The sequence below is a fragment of the Callorhinus ursinus genome, unplaced genomic scaffold, assembly GCF_003265705.2.
Source record: "Callorhinus ursinus isolate GAN/ISIS: 27379988/994484 unplaced genomic scaffold, GSC_fseal_2.0 scaffold47, whole genome shotgun sequence".
Lineage (NCBI taxonomy): Eukaryota > Metazoa > Chordata > Mammalia > Carnivora > Otariidae > Callorhinus > Callorhinus ursinus.
In genome coordinates this window covers 4,430,990-4,450,590 of record NW_027397109.1, presented here as the reverse complement: position 1 = coordinate 4,450,590, position 19,601 = coordinate 4,430,990, and the positions used below count along the sequence as shown (strand labels likewise).

Sequence of the window (19,601 nt, the reverse complement as noted above, 5' to 3'; positions counted from 1 at the left end):
GATACCAGCTTTCCACCCTCAACTCCACTGGACACCTCACCATTGTCACAGGCTCTGCAAACCAACTTTATTTTGATTTGGGAGGCAACGAGGTATAACAGAACCTGGATCTCGGAATGAAGCCCACTGGCATCCATGTGCCCCCTTGGCCCCCTGACCTTGGCCGAGTCAGCCCAGCCACAGAGCCTAAATCTCCTGCCTGCAGAAAGGAGTTTGTATGGATTCGGTCGGTGCATTCTCAGTGCAAAGCAGGGGCTTACTCCGCGCCACCTTCCTCCCTTTCAGTATTACTGCTTCTGTGTGGCACAGGTCGTTACAAGGGCTGACAGCAAATTTCTCATATTCTCTTGCACACCCTGCCATGCTGGGAACACCCGAGCAAAAATGGTGGCTTTCGCACTTTCATTTTTGGCCTCAATTTTCTATTATTCCCCAATGAGGATCATTTCATTTGAGACCAGTATCTGGGGGGAGAAAAAAAGTAGATCAAGCTTTTCAGATGAGATTTTAGTGCAGTCCTGACAAACTCTTTCTATTGCCTTCGCTACCACATAGTGGCGGTTCCGGAAACTGTAAGGCTTGCAAGTGCTGGGCAATTGCTGCCAGTGGAGTGAAGATTTTGCTGTTGAAGGAATTTGATCCCTTTTCTGCATAACCCAAAGAAAGCAGAAGCCCACATTATCTGTAGCAGATGACAGAGTGTATGTCCGGTTCAGAAAAAGACATTTCTCACTACATTTTCAAGCAACAAGGCAGACTTGCTGCAGGGCTCTAGGAGAGTCCTGTGCAGTGTCCTGGTGTCCATTTTGTTGTTTTCTTTTTGCATTCCTCAACCATCTTACTTCCTACTTCCACCCCATTGGAGGATATTTCAAAGATAAATGAAATGTTAGGCAGTACGTCGGAATGGATAAGGCCCTCGACATGCACACCTGGTCCTCTACCAGCCTCATTTACCCTCGAGCAACAACACTGCTCTAGGAATCATCAATAGAAAATAGAGATTTGCCTTGCCTCCAAATTAGGGGTTTACCTTACATATGAAACTCCGTCAGGGACTTTGTCCGTGAGGGCAGGGTCGTTAGTAACTGGTTCAAGTGGAAAGCACACAAAGTTAAGTCCCTCATTCAGAGTGAGATTTTGGAGTTACCAATGATTGATTGGCATATATCCTGGTAGCTCACAAGTCTGTTCAGTTGATGGCTATGCTATGCTTCCTTTATCTTTATGAACTTTCTAATGACTTTCAGTTTTTAACTTTGCATTTTGAAATCATTTCAGACTTTAAAAAAGGTACAGAAATACCACGAGTTTCTGAACACCGTTCACCCAATTTCCCCAGACGTCAACAGCTTCCTTAACCACCATAGGTCTATCAAAACCGTAATGTTAACACTGACACAGTACTATGAATTTCCAGACTGGGTGCAGATTCCATGGGTTTTCTCCACTGATGTCCTTTTTCTGGCCCTACATCCAACAGAGGATCCCACCTCACATTTGTTGTCCAATCTCTTCAGTTCCCTTGACTCGAGGACGTTTTCTTCAGTCTTCCTTGGTAGTTTTTACCACCTTCACATTTTTGAAGAGCATGGACCGGTTATTTTGTAGAATGTCCTTCTCTTTGTGTTTGCTTGTGATTAATTATAGCAAGACTTATGGTTTTAGCAAGACGATCCTGGAAGTGCCCCTGTGCCCTTCCCAGGGCATCCTATCAGGGGACACACGATGCCCGAATGTTTCATTTCTGATGCTGTTAATTTTGATCCGTTGGTTAAGGTGGTCTCTGCAAGTGCCTCCGCTGTTACAGCTCTTAACCTTGGTAATTAGGAAGCATCCTGCAGGGGTAGACACTTGAGACTACCCTGTTCATACTGCTCCTCATTATTCTTTCACCTCCTAATTTTAACATCCATTACTGTGGTGTTTGCCAAATGGCGATTTTTCTATTTCTGTTTTCTACACTTAGTAATTGGAATTCTACTTGGAGGACTCCATGTATTTTTAAAATGAGGAACATAAAACTTTTTAAATAGCAGTGGCAGCTCCACTTTTTCTGGGAGGACAATTATGAATGACATGAAGCAGAAAAATATGCAGAAGCCTGAGAAATCTCAAATATGAATGTTATTCAAGATGCCGTTGCCATATTTATTTCCCTTCAGAGGAGGTGAAGTAGAGGGAGGGAGATCTCAACTGCCCCCAAAAAAGTCCCATTAGTTTTGGTCCTGGCAGCAAGTGTCTCTTGCTTTTGAGGACTAAGAGAGAGAACACAGTTGGAAGACTCTCTGGAGCACAGCCCTGAATGTTTTGGATGAGTTAGGAAGGCTTACGCCACCATAAGAACTTTAATTAATAGTATGAAATTTTATCTCTGAGCTTTTTAAGCTGTAACTGAAAGGAGTGCTCAAGGTACGGTTTCCTTCTTTTAGAATATTCACTGTTACTGACATGGCAAACAATTTGGAGGAACCCCCCCTTTAATTAAATTTCAGCAGCCCCAAATCAGATTCGTGTGAAGAAATCATTATTTTGAATTCTTTATCACCAAAAGATTAAACTTACTCTCTACTCTTAGAGGTTTTTTCTTTTTTTAATTGGGCTATTTTATTCTCTGATTGTGATCCTACCAATGTGATTTTCTTTAAATATTCTTTTTATTTATACCTGAAAAGGATGAAAAAGTATATATATTCCTCAACTATATAATACTTTATCAAAGCTCGCACATCTATTTGAAAGAATTGTGAATGGCTACATTTTTAAATATCCTACAGTGCATTCCCAGTTTGTAATTTTATCATCACACTCAGGCAAGATCACACTCGGTACGCTAAATTCCTGTGGCCCTCTTTTTTTTCCCCCTCACTGCTGTTTGTAACTCCTCACGAATTAAATTTTAGGGGCTTGAAATGTTAACTGTTACATTAGGAAAAGGAAAAAGAACCTCACACACCCCAAACTCTATGTAGAGGCTCGTCAGATTCGGCCAGGGCACTCACATTTACCAGAGCACGTAGGACTTTTGACCGTAGAACTCATGGTTATGAATTAGGTAGGACGCTACGAACGGCTTTTAAAGGTGTGGCTGCAGAAAACTCGGGATTCCGAGGACTGAGCTGCTTTCGTGTTTGCAGTGCCTTGGCGAACGTTTTAAAGTTGGCGGCAGAGCAGAGCGAGCTAGGTAACATTTATGCGAGTGTTCTTTCTAGCCCCCAAGCCCAGTGCTGGAAAAAGTTACAGCACATCCGTTAAAAGTTACAGCACGTGCTCCTGCGGCCCGAGTTCCGGAACGGCGCCGCCGCCACCGCGCGGCCGACCCTCGTGGCGCCCGCGGCAGGCCAGGCAGGCGGAAGGCGGGGCTCGGCAGGCGGAAGGCGGGGCTCGGCAGGCGCGTGCCCGCGCGGGGAGGGCTGGCCGGCCACGTGACCGCGCTCCGGCCACGCCCGCTGCCACCTCACGTGGTCTCTGGACACCATGTGCGAGAGGGGATGGAAAAGGGAGCGGCCGGGTGTGGCGTTCGGGTTTCGGAAGACATGAGCTTCCTGATTTTTTTTTTTTTTTTTTTTTTTTACCCCTTTCTGATTCTTTAATCCCAATAGGCAAAAATGCCAAAAGCATTTCTCATTTATTTCCGATCATGTCATCTAATCCCCTTGGTGGCTCAAGTTTCTTTATGGGAACGTGGTTTCCATCTCGGGGAGTCGATCCCACAGTGCCGGAGCCACGCTGCCTCCCCTGGGACGGGGATGGCTTGGATTTCCCGAATGTCGATGATCCATTTTATGGCAGGAAAGTAAGGCATTCTAAACCGTTTCGCTACAGATCCTAGTTTCTTCTTAGCGTTAATTCAGTTTTGATGGAAAACCAGCCTTCCTAAAGTTGTAGGAAGAGGGTGCTCCAACCTCCCACTTCCGCGGCATTGTTGCCGCTTTCGCGCAGGAGGCGGCTCATGGAGTAAAGAACTTGCGTGGGTCCCTCCACATTTGTTGATCCTGTACTTGATCCTGTACTTGTGAGCCGTGCATAATGTGAAAGGAAAATGAAAGACGTAAATAGGTTTGTAAAAAAGACACATTAATATGGAAGAAGGGCGTGCATTCTCAAATTGAACTTGGGTCTTATTGTTCCCAGCTAACACCCAATTACGTCCTGCTGTCGGATTCCGGGCCATATCAAAACCGCCTGGGATGCTCACGCCATCCGCGGGAAGGTGCCGCCGTCCCCCACCGCCACGACACAGACACAAGCACCCTCTAAATTTCCTGGCACCCGATAAATGCAGATCCTAATTTAAATCTTCGGCACACTCATTTCTTTCCATTTCGCGTGGGAAGTTGAGGTTCTCTTCGGTTTACTTTCAATTCGCCTTCATTAAAATGCGGTAAAGCGAAAGGAGTTTATTAATGGAGATCCCAGTATATAGAGAGAATTTATTGAAAAGAAGAAGGGCTGGAAAGATAAAACCTCGTCTTAAAAATCAGAAACAGACCCTCGTTATTATTAATAACTTTGAAAATGGAAATCCAACGTTAGATAAATTATTTCAGCATAGTTTTGGGGACCAGACATTCGGTAGGTAACTCTGTGTCTGGTCATCAATTATAGTGATTTCCTTGCATCAGCTCCAGAAGATCAGAATATTCATGAGCTTTCTGGTCTGACTCAGACCTTCAGGAGCCATGAAATTTTCCTGTTGGGATGAGAGGAAGTGCTGTCGGTGGTTTTGGCTGCTGAATGAAACCAGAAATAGATAAGCAAGGCGGAGGGGTGATGTCCATTTGTTTGTTTCTATCATCCTGCTTTTAATTTGTGAAAGTTAGGGTTTTAAAAATCATATTAAACCCGTGATCCTTTTTAGAATTCACTGAGTATGTTGAGGAAGTGGTTTTGTTTTTGTGAGTTTGTTTAAACAAATGACTGAGGTTTTTGTTTTTCGCTGTGTCTGGCCAAGCAGCATTGCTACAGTTTTTTTAAATTCATGAAAAACTGACCAGTGAGTCTGTTCTTTAGCACTCCTCTCCTTTTGTGATGGGAAGACAAGGAGGCAGACACCAATGGCGCCTCTCACAATGGAGGTTTGTTTGTTTATTTTTTAATTTAATGGAGGGATTGTAGATGGCTTAAAATTTCCTTGTGCCAGGACAGAGAAGGGAGGGGGGTGGGAGAATAATTAGCCCATTCTAAACAACTTTAGCAATAGATGATCCATAGGCATTAACTTTCGGCAGCGACAGAAGCCTCTTTCTGGACCTCAACCTGTGATGTTTTAAACAAGTTTGATCTTGTTTAATTAAAATCTTTCTTAAAGGCAAAAATGCACGGAGGTCATTTTTTTTTTAATTTCAGTTATGTACTAATAAAGATGGCAATTTATAATTTTCTGTTGAAATACGTGGGAAGCCCATCCCTCACCCCCAGTCCTTGAAACACCAGGGCTCCCTTGCCTGTTCTAAGAGCCCCTTCTCAGGCACTCCTGCCTTGCACACACCCTCCCATTCCGTGGTCCACTCAGCTGGGAGTATCCTTGTCCTCCTGATGTGTATCTTTTAGGACATGAATCTTTACCTTGAATTATTTATCTGTGTGTACAGTGCCCGGCATTGTCTTCCAGACAGGTGCGTCCAGGTGTTAAATAAACAAATATTTAATCCAGAAGAATTTACAAAAAGAAGAGCTCTTGTATTTTTTTTTTAAAGCCATTGTTATTAAACACTGTGTTTGGAGTGGTACGAATTCTGTGCTCTCCTAATTTGTGTGAATTATGCCATTTAAAGTAGAAATAATCGAGAAATATTTTAATGTTAGGTTAGGCACAGGAGTGAAGTTCCCACTTTTTTATGTCGTCAAATTCATTGCTTTTTGGTCCTTTGGGATGATGCCACATAACCCTGACCAATCTTTAAGGCATAGAAATGAGCCTCATGTGGTCTTAGAGTCGAGCTACTGGTATCTGGTACTTGTCTTCTGCTTATCATCTGTCTCCCTGGTAAGTCACAGCCTCTTTGGTCCTCTGTCTCCTCACCAGTGAAATACTGCTGATTCTTTTCTCTGACTTATGAGAGTAGGTTATGAGAATTATGGTAAAACAGTCTGTGGCAGGTGCATATGCACTGTACCATACTGGATGGAAACATGGATCCTGGAGTTCTCTCGCTTGGTTGGAATTTCTACCTCTGCCTCCTTCAAGCCATGTGACTCAGGCAAGCCCCTCTCTCTCTACCTCAGGCTCTGGTTCAGAGGATGGGAAAATAGGCTCTCCTCCTTGTATTTGTGGAGTTTAAATCAGACAGTGCATGCCAAGTACATGTAGCAGTGAGTGTCCCATATATGGTAGGTGCCTTAGTATAGCGATAACAAACATTCATTGTTTTTCTTCCCATCTAGTACCTTCAGCTTTTACTTCTGTCCAAGCCTTGAGAGAGAGAGAGAGAGAGAGAATTGTTACATTAAAAAAGTTTTAGTCTGCCCAAAAGCAAGTATGACCTGAAAGAAGGCCGGGGCTTGGTGTTGGTCAGATGATTTCTTTGGTTATTCTCGGGGAAAACCAGCCAAGCAATGAAGTCAGAGGACTATGGTTCATTTTATTCTTCATCACCCAAAAGTAGCTTCTCTGATTTTTCTCATTTTTTTCTCCTTTTTAGGACGGGGCAAGGAGAGTAGTTTTTCATATTACTCTTGTCATCATTGTTATTTATCTAATAACAATTCACTATCAGAACATAGAAAGTACTTATCCTACAGAAAACTCCCTTCTGTTACTCACTTATTTGCTTTCAATTTATACTTTGTCTAATGCCAAAGAGAATCTGAAGCAGATTCCAATTAAAAACAAAAGAACAAAACAATAAAAGCCTGAATGACATGGGACCTGAACAGCCAAGTCAGCAAGATAACCAACCAAACCATGCTAGAAGGACGATTAGTCTTGGAATCTGGTTCCTCTGGGATTCTTCACAGCAAGAATTTCCCCAAGGCAAAGAGGAAATACAGTAAAATTTGCTTGTGTCTACATACAAAACACCCATACACATTTTATATAAAATTCAAGGTATTTGCTTTTGGAAAGTTTGCAGAAGTAGTAGTCCAGGGTTAAAGTAGCATCTGACTCCACCAGTAATTGTAAGACACTCTGGAAGGAGCTGTGAGCCAAATAAAAATAAGGAATGGTACCCCTGTCCTTGAAGAGCTTACAGTTGTGTAGGAAACCATGAGTCATGGAACCATTATACACTAAGCAGCCACAGTGGACCAGGTTCTGGGCATGGCCCTGGGAACACAGTGAGGAAAAAAACAGAGGATTCCTGCTCCGGTGCCTTGTGCACCAGTAGAAGAAAGAGAAAGAGGCATTAAACATAATTAAATCCCTTTTTAAAAAAAAAAAAAAATCACAGTTGGTGATACCTAACCAGGTTAAACTCACAGCCCTGAGATTAAGACCTGAGCTGAGATCAAGAGTCAGACACTCAACTGACTGAGCCACCCAGGCGCCCCAAGTCTTATTTTTTTAATTGTGGTAAAATACATATGTCATAAAATTTAACATCTTAACCATTTTTAAATATACGGTTCAGTGGCACTAAGTACGTTCCCATTGTGCAACCATCACCACCATCCATCTCCAGAACTCTTTTTATCTTGCACAACTGAAACTTTGTATCTATTAAATAATAACTTCCCCTCCCCCACCCCTCCAGCAAAAAAACAAAAAAACCAAAAAACTTTGATTGTGAATGCGGTCAGTGCTTTGAGGGAGATGAAGAGGACCCTGTGATATAAAATGATGGGATGGCAGGAAGGGCTCCCACCCAGAGATGGTGATGAGGAGAGGCCTTTGGGGGTGAAGACAGTCACCCAGCACTAAAGGCTGGGGAGGCAGATCAAGAGCGGAAAGAAGCATAAGCCAGGCAGAAGGAACAGCATGTGTGATGGCTCAGCGTCATGGCACAGTCCGCGTTCTCCCAGAAAAAAAAAAGGAGCCAGTGTGGTTGGAGCTAGGACCAGGAGGGTGGAAAGTTTTCATTTAGCATGTGTATGGATGTTTGTGTATCCTCATCATGATTCAGTAGAATCGTCCTCACCATGTCCTAAACTAACACGGTCCGTCTGCAGCTTTTTAGTAACCTGGCGCACAAACTCACCGCGGCTTCTCAGAACTCCAGGCAGTGCCTGCAGCAGGAATTCTCAAAAATCCTTCCTGGCTGGCTGAACAAGTGCATCTTTCTTGATACAGGCCCAGAGTGGGGAGGTCTGAGAAGAGCAGGTGGTCGGCATACTCCTCGCAGCCCGCTTCCCATCCCAGTGGCCTGGAGCGGTGGCATCAGGATGAGGGAATGTCCGTGTGGCACGGACCCCCAGGATCATTTTGGGTGTGTGTAAAGCAAGAGCAGTGGGTTCTAGATAGGGAGGTGCAGGTGGCATGAGAACTGGACAGTCTGACGGCTGCTCTAGCCAGCTGGCTGTCCGTCTCCTCCCCACGAGGAGGAGCCAGCCTGGGGTGCCTGTGCACAGAGCCAAGGTTTTTTTCAAACAGCTTTGCACATGTTCTCGGTTGCAACTCAGAGGTCTAACCCGTGGATCCTGCAAGAGATTCCTTTGACCTGAAAAATCGTAATGGCAGTTAGTTTTACTTAGCTCTCAAGCCGGCCTCTGAGTGGTTCCTGTAGAACTCCTAAATTTGAGTAGCCTATGAACTTGACAGCAGAAACTAGTGGGAGAGCCCTTTTGAATTGTTTGAACACTGTCCATTTATTAGAGCATTGATGACAGTTGGTGATACCTAATCCAAATTTTGGCAGCACCATGTTAGTCTCCCTGCCACCTTAGCCCAGTAATGAACAAGGGAAGTGCTTCTTTACTTCTTTATTGTTTGTAGTGAGTTGTTTCATTACCCTAGAGAAAGGAAGCTTGTAGTTACCTTTGCTGCAGAGAACCTTCATCTCACCCATGTAAAAGGTGAATAAAGTTATTTAGGAGAAAATTGTGTTGGGAATTTTTTTTGTCTTTTTGAAGAGCTGAGTGAAGTCTTTGGAAACACAGAAAATTCTTTTTCTCGTCTAGAAAGAGCTTACTGCCTGATGGAAGTTGAAGGTTTAACTTCTATGCTGTGAAGCCTTTCTTGGCAGGCTTTAGAAAGTAATCTGCCCCTGGCTTTCCCCAAACCTCCCCATCCTCCCGCCTGCAGCTTGAGGACCCTTCAAAAAGTAACCAAAATTATAACCAACCTTCAGATGATGATGTCTTGGGTAGGTTACTGCCTACCTTGCACTAAGTGAGGATTATTTCGGAGCAAATGTATTTACGAACAGCACTAAAAAACTGGAATTAGAATGCCAAGCCAATCTGAAATTTATAATATTTTTATTTGTTTAAGCAGAGATGAAATCTGAAATATTTTAGAATCCTGTCTCTTGGTTTTCTTTTCTTTTTCTTTCTTAGCCATGTAACTCTCCCCCTGAAATGAAGTCTTGTGTGTGTCCCAATATACAAAACCAATCAGGGACATGGCTCTTGGTCTCTCCCTTTGCCCTTCCCAGCATGTGATGGCCCATAAGGCACCTCCAGGGGCGTTAGATAGAGGCCACTGGGTCACAGAGTGAGACTGGTTATCTCTCACCCCATGCACACATCAGCTGAGCAGGCAAAATGGTTGGCAGAGCCAGGACTAAAACCCTAGAACCTTAAAATCCAGTCTAAGGATCAAATAATAATAGCTAATATTTACAGAGGGTCCATGACATGCCAAGAAAAATATTCCATATAGTTACATGGTTTATCACTGGTAGCACAGGTGGTATTATCTGTCTTATACGTACACAGAGGAAACCGAGTCCCTTTGTCACACAGCAGAGCTGGGTGACATAAACTCCCTTCTGTCTCACCCCGGAGTCCACATTCTCCTCTAATGGGAACACTGCCTGCTTTCTCATGACATGTCTTTAAAACGGAAGATGAACTTAAGCATCTCAAGATTTTAAACGCTTGTCTCTCCCTAAAACTACTTTTTCTTTTTAAAAGTAGACAGACAGACATGACTTGGGCCCATAAAAATGTGGCCAGGGTGGCACATAATTGGGCATAGGCTATTTCTAAATTGTCGCTTTAAATTTTGCCAGCACAGCTTCTAGCCTGGTAGTTTTGTTTGCTTTTTAATATAGTTTTGATGCTGTTTATGTGCGGAGGAATGCTACCGTTCCTCCTCCTTGAAGGCAAGCCTGGGGTATCCAGGGCCACATCAGAGGATGTGCACCTAGAAGGCGGTGGGAGGGAGGGAGGTAAATGATAGGGTTTGAGGGCTTGTTGATTTTTTGCATATCTCCCAAACATGTATTCATGTGTTCATACGGCAGCTAAGACACCTTAGCATTTCCCACTTTTTCCTGTTTGTTCTTTCTCCAGTCTCCTTGCTACTTCTTTCAAAATTATCTCTAGTAAACCCTAAGACCCAATTAAAGACTTATCTTTAGATAAATTGATTCCTACGCATGATGACCATCATTGTCCAGTGTAAGATTTGGAGGACAATCCCAGATAAAGGAAATAGGATCACTGTCTGTTTTCCCCGGTTATTTAACATGTGTGCCAATTTGCAGATTGTTTGTATTAATCAAAAAAGCAAAACATGCCCCTCCCAAAGGGACAAAGACACGTGTCCCCTGCACCTCTGCCCCCGAATGCACCGTGAGACTTGAAAGTGAGCCAGGATTTGAAAATACTGGATTGGGATAATGTTATTTTTTTAAACACCTGGCTAATTTAATACAAAGTGTTTACACTTCATTTTGCTGGCAGTGGATGTATTCTGTAGGTGGTGGAAGATTTCCTGTAAGTTTTGCAAGTTCCAAGGGAGGAGAGTTACAATATGTACCCTCTGTGGTCACAGCCTCATGAAGGGTGATTTCTTAATCCCCTATTGTTACATGTGTAGGTGAACGGTGGGTATTGCAGAAGGTGTACTTTCAACCCCTGGACCGTTGCAAGTTCACGGTCACACTAATGAAAATAAGTAGGAGTGGTCTTTTCAGGAATTTTAAATCTTGAGTCTTGCAGAAAGATCATCTTTTCCCTAAATGTGTGCCCCGGTCAGAATTGCCGGCTACAATACCTCGTGGGTGAAGCGGATATTTTGAGCATGACTGAGCTTATTAAGAGCCGGAGGCACTTCCTCTACTGGGGTTTAGAAATTTCAAAGGATGGGGGTTGGGGTGGAGGAATTATGGCAGGCACTATAGAGAGGGCAGGAGGATGGAAGCAACAGGTTCCAAATGTATGGGCTGTGCTCCTGCAGAGCACAGGGTGCGGTGGGAATGTGAATTTAGAGGAAGATAAGGTCTGCCATCTGCAGCAGGAAGAAGTGTGTGTGTGTGTGGGGGGGATGTAGGCACTGTTATTTAGATGGGGGTGAGGGGTACAATAGAGGTGGGAGTGCATTTAATAGGCTTTACTTAGACCACGAGAGGTAAATTTGTGGAGTGGGGACAGGTGCAGTTGGAAGGAAAATACCTTGAATAGGCAGGTTCAGAATTGGAAAATGGGGGGAAATAACCCATCTCAAAATTTACAACCTCGGGGCACCCAGCCGGCTCAGTCGGTGAAGCGGGCGCCTCTTGGTCTCGAGGTTGTGAGTTCGAGCCCCACATTGGGTGTAGAGATTACTTTTTAAAAAAAAAAAATTGCCAACCGTGCCAAAGGGGATGTGTGAGTGGGTTGTCCTGAAAGGAGTCTTGTGGTCTTAGAGGTCTGAGAGATGCCTCTCTTTGCAGGAGAGTAGGGGGCCGGGAACAGCACATCACGGTATGGCAGGGGCCCTGGGCTTGGAGCTCTGGAGACCCGGGTACCGGGCCCAGCTCTCCTGTGTGGTGTGACTCTCAGAGCTTCAGCTGTCTGCGTTTCCTTTTCTGTGCATGCCAAGTGAAGGCGAAGACATTCGACCGGATGGCCCGTTCCTAGGTTGCTTTCAGCTCCAGACAACGATGTCTCTCTCCTTGGGGCTTTCATCTCCTTTCAGAGATGCTCCCAGCTAGGCAATGAAGCATGACAAAGGCAGGCAGCCCCGCTCGGTGGTGGAGTGTGGCCTTAGGTGAGAGGTCCTCTTGGGTGAATGGGAAACCAAGAAGCCTTTTCCTTCTTCAGGGCACTCCACTTAGCAAGCATTGCACAGAGCCTGGCTCAAGCTGCAGTGAACGAATGCTGACTTCAGTCTTTACCCTGGGTTTCAGGTCACTCTGATTGTTTGCAAAACATGTTCTTTTTTTGTCCCTTGCCAGTACTTGTTCTCTCTGTGAGTAAGACACAAATAGGTCCGGAGGGATTCTGTGCGCCAATTTGCAGCAGAGCGTTGGGGCTCCTGCACCCTGGCCTCCCAGGCCCTCTGCTCAGGATGAGGATGCCCCGGGAACTCAGGAGACAGATGTGACATCAAGTTCAAGGAAGTTACCACGGAGCTTATTCCTTTGAAGGACAAAGAAGAGATAACTCTTTAACGTTTTCAGATCCCTATCTTCAGTTTCTTCAAGTTCAGGGTTTTGGATAGATTTTTGAAGAAGAGCTTTGGGCTTGAGAGTGTTCTTTTCTTTTCTCTCTCTCTTTTTTAAAGCAGCTTAGCCAGTTTGGGGTTTTCAGTGTTTCGGGAAAGGGTTAAAAAGTTGACTTGTGAAGGACAGTCACGTGTTTGAGAAGTTGCTGTCTTCCTGATCCCTTCATTTTTGCAAGTAAACCTTATACGCTCTCGTGGTATGCCAAACATGTGGCTTTGCGGGCACACTCGTACTCACTGGAGCTTGAGTGCAATTGGACCCCTTTATGTTTATGAACTTTTTGTGCAAATTGCCTCAGTCTTTAGGCCAAGGATGGAAAGAAAGAATGATTCTTGGATGTGGTTCCAAGTTTGGAACCTCATTTGTGTTTTGCACGGTAGAGCTGCCCTGCTTGTTTTTTTGTTTTGTTTTAATAAAATTAGCCCTAAGTGTTCTTCCATCTCTCAAAGAAAATTCCTTCGAAGCCTGAAAATCGGACTGTAGTATATAACAGAGAGCTTGGGAGGCAGTGAAAAGATAAAGATGTGGGGTGGGGGAAAATTTGCTCAGACAGGAAAGGGAGAGAGAACCACCTGTCTCCCAGCATACGCTGGGTTTGCTGCCCATCATCCCTTCAACCTGGCCCGCAGTGGTCAGGTCATTCGCCATGATTGACAGACCCACGAGTGGCAGTGTCTGAAGGGGAAAGCCCCTGAACTTTGCACCCTGCTTTTCAGAGCTAACAGTAGGCCTTGCCATATTTTGCTTCACATTCCAGTTTTCTTAGAACCCTAAGTGATGTTGGACCTGCAGCAATACAATTCACTTTATAATTTGGATAATACTCTGGGAAAAAGCTGACTATCTAAAACCAGAAATGATACTAGATATTTAATGGTTCAGAGATCAAATAGAAATATGCTCTCAGAGGTTTCCTATTTAATTGGAAAAAGCAGAAGGTACCTGGGAGCCCATCTCCGTGGGGTTTTTACAACTGAAACACACTCTTTCAACTAGCATTTTACACATGAGATGCCTATGTTGACACTTCAGGTCAACCCAGTTTTATCGATCACCTACCAAAAAAAAAACCATAAGCCAAGAAATTCAACGATGAGGGTTAAAAAAATTTCTTTTGAAGTTGGGCGAAGGGGAGTCTTCAACTTGGAATCAACCTTTCCAAAGTATAGAGTCAAGATTTTTCCCCACACTAGGGATTCCTGGGTGGTTCAGTCAGTTAAGCGTCTGCCTTCAGCTCAGGTCATGATCTCAGGGTCCTGGGATCGAGCCCCACATCAGGCTCCCTGCTCAACGGGGAGTCTGCTTCTGCCTCTGCCTCTGCCCCTCTCCTCCCCCTGCTCCTGCTGTCTCTTTCAAATAAATATATAAAATCTTTAAGAAAAAGATTTTTCCCCACATGAAACTGACAAAAATGATAATTTCCAATAGGACTGGATTTATATCGCCAAGATGGGATTTTAGAACTTTTTAATGCTTTCTGGCAAGGGTGATTAACATTTTTATCAAAACTATTGCCTCCCCCAGCCACCGCCACCGCCACCACCCACAACCATAAAAAACTAAACAAAATCAAATATAAACCAACGGAATTCTGTGGGAATGACAAGGTATTTTTGGCTTGGGTGTCTTTGTTTTGGTTTTTTTTTTTTTTTTTTAGATTTTGTATGTGTATAATAATCTTTGCGAGGACATGCCAACATTCTACATTTGTATGGTTTTCAAGGCACTTTTGAATCATCAACTACATTAAATGAAAGTTTGATGAATTTTTGTGGGTGTAGGTGTTCTGTGGGTCAGTTGTCTGGGACTGGTCCTCAGAAGGTTTATGTGGTAATTCTGTGAACCAGAAGGTATGATCATCTGAGACACTCGGTTCCCCTTCTCTCCCGATAACAGAGCTTACTGTACTTGGGAAGTCTAGTGAATCTTTTGTGGTTTTTCCACGGTAGTAAAAATACTTTAACTTTGGGAAGCGGGGCCAGCAATCAGATTAGATAATGGAAAAGAATAACGTGGTGTTGTAGCATAACATATGCCCTAAAATAGATGTTTACAAGTCCAAAAGTGCGCCATCAGGAAATAACAGGATCAAAGGAGAAAGAAGCAGAGAAGCTGGAGAGGTAAAATGAGTAAAAGCCTACTGTTACTACCCATGCTCCTCAGGTAGATTCCGTTACAGAAGGAGGGAGCATTTTTCTCTCAAGCCACCTAAAAAATTTTTTTTCAAGGCACAGTTCTGTGTTTAAAAAGCATATACATCTTTGGGACACCTGGGTGGCTCAGTCGGTTAGGTATCCAACTCTTGATTCCGACTCAGGTCATAATCTCGGGCTTGTGGGATCGAGCCGTGCATTGGACTCTGCGCTGGGCATGGAGCCTGCTTGGGACACTCTCTCTCCCTCTCCTTCTGTCCCATTCCCTCTCCGCTCTCTCAAAAAAGTAAAAATAAAAAATAAGATGAAAAGCATGTAAATCTTGAAGGGCTCAAATTTAAATAATCAGTAAAAACTTAATCTCCCAAGAAACTGGACCAAAGACATTGAAAGACAGTTAATTCAAGAAGTGCTGCAAATGACCAAGAAATGGGATGGGAGAGGAGGGAGGCAAAAAACCCAACCTCCCTGGCAGCCCCAGAACTTAGATGAGATACCTATTTCCCCTTCTGACATTAGGAAAGAAAGAAAAATTTCTTTAGGGGTTTAGGGGCAATTTTCCCTTTCCTTTTACAAGATGTGCCACTTTTGAGGCTGTCTCAAAGAATGTGCTAGGGTCTCTGGAAGCATTTTCCAAAAGAGGACCCTGAGAGGACTTTGCAAAATTGTGACGTCTTCAACTAGGTGTGTGTCCTCCCAAGGAGGCAGCTTTGGAAGAGCTGTCCTTGCTCACTTGTTCCACACCTGTGAGGAAGCTGCACCATGATGCATAGGCATATACAGGTGTGCATGTACACATGTAAATTCCACACATACTGTAGAAATACCTCCACAGGTACTTCATGCATTTATCACTGTGTCCTGGTTAAAGGGTTCACTTGTTGGCAAGTTTTATCCAAAACGTGGCCTGTTGGTCTCTGAAGCATAGTTTCCCTGCAAGTGGTTACATTCAGTGAATTCACTTATATGATGTTGATGTAAATGTTTATGTATGTGGAAAGGAACTTTTGCATGGGGTGTTGCAGCAGTATACTTTTGGACTGACAGTATCTACCAAAATGAATAGGAAGCAGTGATGTGTGTAACCATAGCTGTATAGCATGGAGCTCCTCACGGGTATGTGCAATAAACAATCTATCAGGAGCATTGATCACTTGGTCAACGCCAGTAGGGCATGCAATTGCCCAGAAATGGGCCCTAACACCAGTTTTAAGAGCTGTAGCCAAAACCACAAAGCTGGAGGCCTCTCCCTCCGAGCTTGGCCTCTGCTTGGACAAAACAGCCCCCAATTTGTCCCTACGGGACACAGGCCTGCCTTGTTAGGAAATCAGCAAAGTTTAGGAGCCCACAATACCTCACATAACTCTGTGTACAGTAACAGGGAGTGGAAATAGGGCTGTAAGCACGAACAACCAGACAAGTTATAAATATAGAATACTCTCTCAATTCCACTTTAGTTAGTCATGGAGGGACAGTGTGAGTTTTATAAACTTATAAGGAATATACAAACAGTTCCAAATTTAAAATAACTTGGAGTAATTTTTAAGTGTGTGAAAAGAGTATTTTTTCCACCCTGTCCATTTAAGCATCTGTGATGGGCAATAGTAAGTGATGGGTATCTTTATGGGCTCATGCCTGGCGGTTGCAGCGCTGGGGAAGGGTTTCAAAAGAATCACCCATTTGACAGTGAAAGACTCACACACACCAAAAAAATGATGGAGGTTGGGGGTGTGAGTTGTGTAAGACGCAGACACTCAGTGTTCCCATGGGAAGAAGCAGGTATAGGCTGTCTTTGGCACAGTCTTCCGGGCCCCCTGAAGTCTTCCCCCCCTTTTCCTTGATTTTTTTTCCCATTGAAACTGTCTCTCCCAAAATTTGTACGTAGGCTTTGAATATGAGTTTATTTTTAAAAAGATTTATTTATTGGGGGTGGGGAAGGGGCAAAGGGAGAGGCAGAGAGAGAATCTTCAGCAGACTCCCCGCTGAGCGCAGAGCCTGCTGCTGGGCCTTGATCTCACGACCCTGAGATCATGACCTGAGCCGAAATCAAGAGTCAGACACTTAACGGACTGAGCCACCCAGGCGCCCCTCAATTTGTACACTTTAAATGGGTGAATTGTGTGTGAGTTATATCTCAATAAAGCTGTTACAAAAAATGTGTAAAGGAAGAAAAAAAAATCACATAGCCCACAATAATCAAAACCAGCTTAGCCAGAGGAGGATTTCTGATCTGCCTTCTACTCCTCGCTTAGTTTTGGTATTCCTTGTGATTTTGCATTGTATCTTTCAACCAATGGATGCTTTCTTTACTCTTCTTACTTGTTAGCACTAGAAATTTTTACTTAGTAATGAAACTATCTGTAACTTTCCTCCTTTTGGGTTTCTTGCTTGCTTTTTTTTTTTCTCCCCATTTTCCCCCATGCTCTGCCCAGCACTACTTCTTGGATCTTGGAGACTTAAGTGACCCCATGGGCACTGTCTGTAGATGATTATTTCTTTTGCTCATTAATGAAATATTCACAGATGCATTCAGTAGCCAGTATGAAATGTTTTACCAGACCTCTTGGCTTACCTTGTGTACTAGACAGTGAGGTCTAGTCTTGGAGCTTGACTATTTCTTATTTGTGTAAGCCTTGATTATATGTGTTTATGTGCCTGACCTAGGGGAAGGCATAGAACTGTTTGTTTTTGCTTTTTTTTTTTTTCTTCCTCCTCCATGACCAAATTTTCAGTCTTGCTGAGACAGATGAATGGGTGAAGAAAATGAACTCTGGTTATCTACTCTCATGAGTAAGACTTACTTGGCTGACATGGGTTCTGCAGGTCACGGAGTCTCCCTGGGCCTTGCTGGTCTGGCTTCTTGATAGCACAGTCATGTATATAGAGTTGCATTTGCCCCATAAAACGTGTGCTAACTCAGTGCCTTCCCTGGTAGGAGCTGCTGCTTCCATGTTGCAACTTGAGCAGTGACATTTAATGATAAACCAGACAGGGCTCAGCCTTGCAAACTTGTGCTGGAAAAAAGGTCCTTGAGGGTTCTATTTGCTATAACTCAATAAACAAAGAAGGCTTAGTGGGCGCACCTTATCTCCTTAATATCACCTGGATGCTTGCCCCTTTTCCAGCGTGTCATGTTTCATGGATTGTGTCCTTCCTTCTGACTGTTACACCTCAGGGAGGGAAAAAGGGTGCTAGGACTTGTGATTTATTTATTATTTTTCCTGATGGATGCATGCTTAAAAAGAAAAGTGGCATGAGAAGGACACCTTCGCCCTTTCCTTGTAGACGACACAGACCAGCTGAAACATCATGCCACCGCAGGACAGAGTAGGTAAAGAGGCTGCCACCCCCCGTCCGGCAGATCTAGGTTTCAAGCCCACGTTTACAGCTTAACAATGATTAAAGTGGACCGTTAATAGCCCTCGACAATGATTAAATCTCTGTGCCTCCATTCAGTCATTTACAAGTGAGGATGATGATACCCCGTGTGATTGCTAGGAAGATTCCATTAATGTATATAAGGTACTGAATGGGTTGTCAGGCATGTGGAAAATGCTCCCAGGAACGTTAACTTTATGTTAACAGAGAGACCTGTATTCAGATCAAAGTTGCATCCATATAGGAGCGACCCAAACCGTTACTGTGAAAAAGAAGACAGGAGTTTTCGGCAATGAGAAGCTCAGAATGAGCTGTGTCGGTGTGATGATGATAGTTGTTTTAGAGATCATGCAGAGATCACCCCAAGCATACTGCCTTGGTCATGGAAGACCACCATGGGTCTCCTAGGCCCCTGGTATTCCACACCATCCCAACTACTTCTGCTGTGTTAAGAGTAGGTTTGGGGACAGGTGTTTAGAAGCGATGGTATTCATGTGTGTTGCATGAGCTATGACTGAGGAAGGCACTCGGAGGGAGGCCGGGATAACCGTCTCAGAATTTTAAGCCTGTGTATTTGAAAGTCTGACCTGTAAAGAAGAGAGCTTCTACTTCCCCTGAGTATCAGACAAACCGAATGCGGCCTGGGGAGCGTGCCAGGGAGGAAAAGGTGTTCTTGTTGGGTGGAAAGAACAACCTGGTCAAAGTTGGTGCCACCTGGCAGTTGGAATAATGCTTTCTCTAAGGTAACCAACCCCCTAGACATGGCTTGAAGGCTCACCTAGGTTTATGTAGAGAAGTATCTGAGACCAGCATGAGATGTGCTTGACCTTGAAACTGCCTTTCCCCTCTAAGACCCTGTGCTTGGATGACAGGGGTGAACATGACTGTGTAAGTACTTGTTGCTTCTAGACTGAAGACAGATCTTATGGCCCTCAGAGCTTCTGCTATTTCATGGATAGAGTGGAAGGTTAAAGAAGACAGTTAACTGGGGAGCTGTGGGGGTGGGGGAGGAGGGGGTGGTGAGGAGCAGAAGTCTGTAACTTCTTGCCCACCCTCTACAAACCTCAGTATTTCAGAAAGTTCACATATTAACACAGGATGCTTTGTCCAGGGGCTTTCCTGTTAGGAAAGAAGCGGACTCCGAACCGGGTCTTGAAAACCTCTTCAGGTTGCAAAGAGGAACTCCTTCGTACACATTTGGGAGAAATTGAGAGCTTTCAGGCACACTATGTTCAAAAAACTGGGGTCCACCTCTTTTGCTCACCAGGCTTTCTGTGCTCACTGTGAGTTCTGTTCCCAGGGGCTCTCTCTGTCTCTGCGCGCATTCCCAAAGCCCTGGTTCTCACCATAACCTTTCAGTGGGTGCACTGAATACTTTTTGTTCCAAAAAGAGAAGACAAAGTATCTTCGGGATTCTAACCATGAAAATGTCTCTCTGGCTGGCTGCTACTCCAGCACAGGAAGAGGCTTCTTCTTTTTTTAAAGATTTTATTTATTCATTTGAGAGAGAGAGAGAGAGAGCACAAGCAGGCCG

General features: G+C 44.1%; 1 protein-coding gene and 1 long non-coding RNA gene across 3 annotated transcripts in view; one reads left to right on the top strand and one right to left on the bottom strand.

Annotated features, from left to right (window-relative positions):
- The window catches only part of IGF1R (insulin like growth factor 1 receptor), a 291,314-nt gene that overhangs the window by 201,695 nt on the left and 70,018 nt on the right, over window positions 1-19,601 (top strand). The window lies entirely within an intron of this gene.
- Window positions 5,061-8,461, bottom strand: LOC141370832 (uncharacterized). The gene is made up of 2 exons (XR_012375258.1): window positions 8,142-8,461; window positions 5,061-6,415 (listed from the first exon to the last, which is right to left on the bottom strand). It is a non-coding gene; the product is annotated as an uncharacterized lncRNA (long non-coding RNA).